Here is a 7,975-nt window from a genome sequence, read left to right on the forward strand (position 1 = left end):
GCTGGCGGCAGCCCCGTGCCCCAGCTCAGGACTCACTGCCTCCCAGTGCCGGCACACCGCTGCTCCAGGGATGGGAACTGCGGAGCGGGGGGCAGGCTCTGCGTGCTGGGAGATGTGGCCTGCCCGGGGGCAAGTACACGTGTGCCTTGGGGAAGGCAGGGACTGAAGTCCAAGCTGTCCCCCCTTTTGCAAGTAAAATCTTCCTTGCTGACAAGAAGCGTTGAAGGTCTGAGTGCTGAGTTGAAAACTGTGGCATTTTACATGTATTTCTATTGCTCTGGTTTTCCTTAGAGAAGGACAAGATCCAGACCGTGCCACTATACCATGCTCCAGATTTACTCCGCAGTGTCCTCATACCACTGCACCCAGTGCTGCTGCTCCATTTCACACCATTTCTCCCAGCCCGACCCAAGCCACATGTGCCGGTGCCCACACAGTCTTGGGAGACCCTGGAACCAGGACATCCCACAACAGGAGATGCTGCAGAGCCATTTGTACCATGGCGGGCTGTAATGTCCCAAGAAAACCTTGGGGGCACCTTGGTGCTGTCTGAGGTGAGGCTGGCAGGGCGAGGGGCTTTTCTTTTGTCCTCCCAGTTTCTATTGCAGAAGCAGCTCCTCCCCTGGGAGACCTGGTGAAGCTAAGCCAGCCTGCACCCTCCATCATCTTCCTCATACCATCAGGATGCAAATATCTGCACAGCCTTCTCCAGTAAAACCTTGGGGAGGGAGGGGGACAGGGGCAGGGACAGGACACAACAGTTTCCAGTCACCTGCTCAAGTGTCTATTTTGGGATGCTCTAGCTGGAGTTTGCCCTCTCTGTGACCCAACACATATCTTTCTCCTGCAGCTGAGGTTACAGAGAGAGGTTTTGTGGAGTTCATTTAACAAGACACACATTAAGGGATCACACCTTTTTTTTCAGGAACAAACTGCCTCCGAGCGTTTGCCCCCAACCTGGCCATCACATTGCATCCATCTCCTGATGGAAATATAGTTGGTAGCCCAAAGGAATGAGAGAGAGAGACAGAGAGGTGTAGGACAGATACCAAGGAGCAAAGGATTGACTCAGGACATTAATGAGCTTTGTCCTCAGAGGCCTGTGAAACTCATGTCACATGCTTTGAGACCCTACATTCATTATAGGGGATTTATAGGAAGGATATGGGATATATACTTGAGGATACAGGAAACCCAGCACCCCTCTGAGACACCCATGGCTAAAGTTCTCTCCCAGTCCCCATCCGTGCCTGTCCCCTCCTGGCAGGACACTTGCCCAGGTCACGGCTTCTTGGCCACCACGTGGCAGCTCCCCATGCCCCAGTGCACTTGCTGCTCCACATCCCATCCCCCTGCAGCTGGGTAACGGCAGGGAGCTGGAGGGGAATGAACCGGCAAGTGGGATTTAAAAACCAGAGCAACCCACCCTTTCAAGGTCAGACTCAGGTTGAGCTGCACAGGGTTTTCTCTAAGAGGCCACCGGAGCCCTTTTGTTCCTCGCTGCTCTCGCCATGTTCATCCCAATGTACATGTGAAAGGAACAATTAACAATAGGGCACTCCTCTCCGAGGATCCAGTGCACTTTGAAGTGTCCACCAACCAAAGGCTCAAGAATGATACATCATTTTCCACTGTGAACGTGTCAAACTAGTACAGCAATTGAAAAAATGTCTCCACATGCCTTCCCAGCATGCAGACAGGGACCAGCTGGAGAGCCACTTCATATCTGACATGTCACCCCCTGACAGCTGTCTTCTTGGGAATTTTTGGTATGTGAGGTTTACTAACTCTTTTTTTTTTTTTTTTTTTAAGTGAAGCACAAGAATAAATCCATTCACTTTAAAGTTGTAGCCAGGCTTCTCCTAAACATGCAGAATCTCATCCAAGACTAAATAAAGGAGAGAGAAAAGAAGATTTTCTTCCACAAAAATACCTGGGAAGTGTTTTTAAAGTGTCACGCATTGAAAGCGATGTCACGATTTAGCCACTTCTACACCAAAACCTCCCCCAGCTTATTTCCACTCTGAGGGCCCCTTCAGCATGGGTATTCCAGCACCAGCATCCTCCTTGGACCATGCAAGCAGACCCCTAACACAGCCCACTAATGGAGGAAGCTGTCCCTGAGCAGTAAGTGCACCGAGCAGTTCGGGTAGTGTGCATACCCAAATCACTGCTGTTATTTGAATGGTCTGTAAAGCAAAGAGCAGCTCAGTGAGCAGCTGGGTAGTATAGAAGTGATTAAATGCAACTGTGTTGACACTGGTTTGCTCAAAATTCATTTTTGCCCCCAAAACCAGCACTTTTTCCCTATCTTAGCCTGAGCAATAAGTGTTGTTGTGGAGCACTCCCCCCTGTCAGTATAACAACACTGCATATTGCAGTGCTGGTACACCTTCTAGGCAGGCCTGGGCTGACATCAGCTCCGGGTGGCTTCTTGCCCTCCCTGATTTGGGGTAAGTATCAGTTGCCTGTATGGTAAGACTGTTATCCCCATCTCTTCCCTATGCATGTTAAAACTAGGCAATATCCATTAATAATAATAATAATAATAATAATAATAAACTCAGATTTTTACTTAAAAAATAAGGCTTCTTAACAATTGTCAAAAGATTTGCCTTAGAGCTAAAGGTTTAGGTTCTTTGTGCTTTGGAGAGGAGAGGACTGGACAGGACAGGACAGGACAGGAGAGCAATGTTAATTATGCACTGATGGCATAACAGTGGAAAATGTTGTTTAATAGCATACTGCAAGAACTGGGTGGCCTTAGGAGTTAATGCAGTAGGAGAAGAAAGGGTAGTAGGAATGCTTGGCCACATACTTCAGGGACTGATAACAGGAATTTCTGCCATGAGGAGAGAAGTCGCTGTCTGGAAATGAGCAGGAAAAACAGGTGATAGGACGAAAATGAGTGTCACCTCTCCATCCAGTCTGACCTTCCTGGAAGGGTTCAGTAGAACATAATCCAGAAGGGGACACTGATGGGGTTCTGGCCTCCAGACAGGTTATCCCCTGGACTCAGAGCCTGGCCCAAACCTGGGGCACAAACCTGCAGATTCATTTTGAAAAGGGAAAAAGACTCCTAAGCTCCATTTATAACTGTTTCTGAGGATGAAATCCATCTGTCAGAAAGCTGGCAACCTCTGTGCTAGCAGCCTGGCACCTGCTGCAAGGACCTGAAGGACCTCTGGGGCAGACAGGCAAATAGTGCCCGTGGCTGCAAGACCAGTCCCCAGGGGATGTCTGACAGCGTCTGCACGGGCATGCAACCAAAGCCCTTGGCATCTTTTCCTGCGCCCCAGCACATGGGCGCTGCGGACAGCAGCAGGGATGTTTTGCCCTCGCACTGATCCTCACACTGCCTGGTCCTGTCCTGAACCTGGGTCCTCTAAGCTCAGGGAGGGAGAAAGGACAGAGAATATGGGATTTCTCCCCAGACTCACACTGCCCAGCTCCCTCTCCTCGTCTCCCTGTTGAAGCCAACACCTCTCCTCCCAGGGGAGCAACCTGGCTCTCCCAGCAGACGCAGCTTTGACTCTTCTCCCCCCACCACCCCCTTTTTTTTTTTTTTTCTCTTGACAATCTGCTGTGACCTGAGTGACATCCTCCCTTTGCTTTCAGTCCCCGATTTTCTGCACTTGGGGACAGACTTTGGGCAGGCCCCGAGCGCCAAGCGGCGAGGGGGGGCCGCTGAGCCCCGCAGCCTGCCATTCAGGCAGATGGCGGAGGGGGCTGCTCTGAATAGCTCCTGTCAGTCTCACAGAGCGAACTTTACAATTGTGCTACGTGTTGGACTGCACGTGACTAATGCCATTCTTCTGCAGGCTGCAGGCAGGACACAGCTGTTTCTTTAAGGAAGAAAAAAAAAAGTCTTTTTTTTTTTTTTTTTTTTTTTTTTTCTGGGAAGGAAAAACAAAACCCAAGCACTATTGCAAGGTCACGGCAATATTGTATCTATGTATCTAATATTACACTCCGTAATTGGACATGATCAAAGCTCATCCTGCTTTTCACTGCTTCTCTTTCTGGTAAATCAGATAATGTTTAAAAATGAGCCTGGTCTTGGTTTGGTCCTTCTGGAGGTTTAAATCCTGTCTCTACATGCATCAGCTATGCACTGAGCAGCAGCAGCGGGGCCAAATACAGTTTTCTTCACATAATCCTGGAGTAATTCAGTATTTCATGATCAGTGAGGAGTTCACTGCCAAACACTATAGGTAGAATGTGTTGATGAGAAATTGTACAGCAAAAAGGATTTAAAAATACAGATATGAGTATGAACATGTGAATAGGTGAAGATCTCTTAAAACCTGGGGGGAAAAAAATCCACAGTGAAAAAAAAAAAAAATCCCTTGCCCTCTTCTCACCCTTTACATCGTGATATCAGAGCGCATTTGTTGTCCTGATGCAATGCCCAGCAGGAGAAATCATTGCATGCAAGCAAATGCATCTCCATGCTCAGGAGTCCTTCATACAAGGAAAAGCTCAAACGAGACTGAGGAAATCCCCAAGCAGCGTCAAAATTGCCCCAGCTCAATGGGTCCTGAGTGTGTTCAGCACTGTCCCAGTGCTCAAGCCCAGCTCTTCAGGACCAATCCTACCTCCATAAAGCATCAAGAAGTTTCAGATGGAAATGGGCTGTGCAGTGAAGAAACTGAACTCACAAAGCCAACATTAAGTAAAGCATCAGTGATCAGAGTCAGTTTGTCTGCTGGAGCTTGTGTGTTTGCTACTGCAGTTCTGGGCTCATTTCTTCCACTGAAGCCAAATTTGAATTGGGCATGGATTTCTGCAGGTGCCAAATGAGGTTCCCTCATGAGTTTTCTGTTCAAAACACAAGAGTTGGATACTAGAAGCAGATTAGCACTCTGCTTGTCTGGGATATCACAGTGACTGTGCCCACTGGGAGCCTATATGTAGGTGTTGATGGGACACAGCAGGGGTTGGTATGTGCTTCTGCAGAGTGTGAAGGGCTTAGAACTGGAGAGCAGTGTGTTGAAATAAAGAAAAAATCATAAATGCTTACTGGCCCTAACACAGTGTTTTCAACCAACTTTTGCTGACAAAATGCTAAAAAATAAACCAAATAAATATTTTTTTTTATTTTTTTTTTATGGCAAATAGCAATAAGAATGTCTTGTCCAAGTTGGATGGCCAAGCCAATTTTTGCAAGTCTGATGCCAAGTGTATCATTATTCCGCTCTTTCTGCCCCCAGCAGATCTGGTACATGGGGTTTTGTCACCGTTGCATGAATTAGATCTGTCCATGAAGCTGCCAGTCATGTGCAGATCCCCACAATACACTGCACAGGAGTTGTTGGTGTTGGGGTGCACGGTCTGATCCACCACAAGGATCACAAAAATCAATCCAGAGAGCTAGTGTTTTTAAGAAGCACTTCACACACAAAATGCTGTAATCAGTGGCTTATGCTGATTGAAGAGTGTTTGTAGCTATTTCCAATAGTAGCTTAAATGCTTATTTTTTGCAGTGTGATTTGCACCTTAGCAATGAAATCTGATAAATCTAGATGATCTTTAGAGGTCCCTTCCAACCCTGCCCATTCTGTGATTCTGTGATTAAAGAAGGTAGATACAAGGTAAAGTCCTGGATAAGCCTCGTCAGAAATGTCTTTGGTCACAGAGAAGCAGTGACAGCCTCTAGAAAGCAGACCCTCCTGGGTGAGTTGACCTGGATCACACTACGAGGATGAGATGGCATTCAATCAAGTGTGCTTAAAGAGCTCGAATACAAAATTGCTGAGCTACAAACACAGACCTTACACCAGCCTCCCTCCCAAGGAACAAAGATGATTAACATAATAAGTAGTTGTATGAATAACAGAACAAATCATCATTTTCTCTGGACTGGAGGCAGATTTACTGCAGCAGTGCCGAGAGGGCTTATGTGGGCATTGGTGCCGTTCACCGTCTCTGCATGTTGCATGTAAAAGAGGGTGAGCAGTGGCAAAGTTTGCAGATGATATAAAATTATTCATAATAATCAAAGCTAAAGCTGACTGTTGCAGAAGGAGCTTATAATACCAACTGACAGTGAAGTGCCAGATGAAATTCCATATTGACAAGTGCAAAGTAAGGCACTTAGGGAAAAAATAACTCTACTTATACATCTGCAATGATGGGCCCTAGATAGCAACACTCAAGAGGAGATCTTGGGCAACCGAAACAGAGGTATGAGGTTTCTGAAAACATCATGCATTGCCCTGCAACAATCAGAAGGCAAACTGAACAGCTGGAATTAATGAAAGAACAGAGTAAAACAGAGCAGAAACCTGTAATTACAACATCGTTTATACTGTTTGTACACCTTTGAACTCTACTTGCAGTTTTGCTCTTCTTAGCTCAAAAATAAGTAAAAACGTTGGATTTAAATAGGTATAGAAAAGGTAGCAAGTATGGCCAGAGGTCTGGAATGGTTTCTATACAAGAAAAGACTAAATTAGAGCTCTTCATCTGGAAAAGAAAACAAGCTGAGGGGGCATTATTTAAGCGTAAAAAATCACCAGTGGCATGGAGAAGGTAAAGAAGCCAAGGTTAATTTCTGTTTCTCCAATGCAAGAATTAGGGGTAACAAATTGAATTATCATGCAGTAGGTCTAAACCATAAGGAAGGAATTTTCCACATGGTGCATTAAACTGTGGGACTTGCTGCCAAATAACAAATGAGTTTAAAAAGGATTTAGACAAAGTCATTCCATATAGGACCCCCATTAAGCTGAATAATCCACCTTCAATCTGTAGCTCAGGGACTCTCGAGGCTGTTGATTGTCAAAAGCCAAAAGAAAATATCAGGTACAGATCGCTGTGCACTTCCCCTGTCCTTGCATCCTTCCCTAAATATCCACACAGGCTGTTATCTGAGATGGGATACTGGACTAGAGAGACCTTTGATCTCATGCAGTAGAGCATCTGTTACCCTAAGGAACAATAAAATACATCCTGGGTATGACCATGCAGTGTGAGACATGGAAGGGGTGCACTGCAGCTGGGTGAAGAGCAAAGCCCCATATCATTCTACCTACTATTTACAAGTTTAGTTGGGGCTATTCTGTATTCATAGTGATTTTGTTTTAATGCTCATAAAAGAAAGTCTGAACCTCAGAAAGATTTACTTATGATATTTTTTTAGAAGAAAGATGAGGTTGCTCTAAGGGGAGCTAACGTAATTCAAAGTGTCATCCATCATGAAGAAAGATGTTATCTTTTTGAGATTTTGTATCGGTTGCTGTTGTTTCATTGTTTCAGTCACAACATCTTTTCTTACACCAGAATATACTGAGCCCATTGAAACAACAGCCCCAGTCCAGCTCTGAGAACAGCCATGTGCCTGCTTAGCTCTGAAACCTCTCCCCAGTGCGCCTGGAAGCAAACGTGGCCATTCATTTCAGTGCATGTAAGCATGTATGAGCTCACAGAACTAAGAACTAACAAGAAAAGCCCTATAATTATATATAATTACATTATTTCTTGCTTGCTGGTTTGCACACCCCACCAAGGGTTCAGACGCACCAGCTCAGTGTGCAGTGACTCCATCCAGGGATGACTACGTCTGACGCCGTGGCTATGGGTGACACACAGCTGGTAGCAGCTCGATGTGGTCTTGGCAGCACCTCAGTGTAGTCCTGGCAGCTCATGAGGCAGCACAAACTCAATTTTGCTCAACTTGCTGCTGCGTCTTGAGCTGCTCTGCCTTGTTTGCAAACACTGGGGAGGCATGCTCCTGCTGGAGCTAAAAAGCAATGAGTTGGGCCCATTTCTGCTGTCCCATTTTACTCATACAGATTTCCTAGCCACACTCAAGGTCACATTTGATACACAGACAAAAGCCAAGGATTTCTGAGACTTCCCAGAAGCCAGACAAATATGTTCCTCAGCCCCACAAGCCTTCAGATACTGAAGTGAAATGTTTGGTAGGAAAACTTTGGTTGCTTTCTGCTCCAAACAGCTCTGCTTTGATAAA

This window comes from Anas acuta, chromosome 5 (assembly GCF_963932015.1).
Source record: "Anas acuta chromosome 5, bAnaAcu1.1, whole genome shotgun sequence".
NCBI classification, from domain to species: domain Eukaryota; kingdom Metazoa; phylum Chordata; class Aves; order Anseriformes; family Anatidae; genus Anas; species Anas acuta.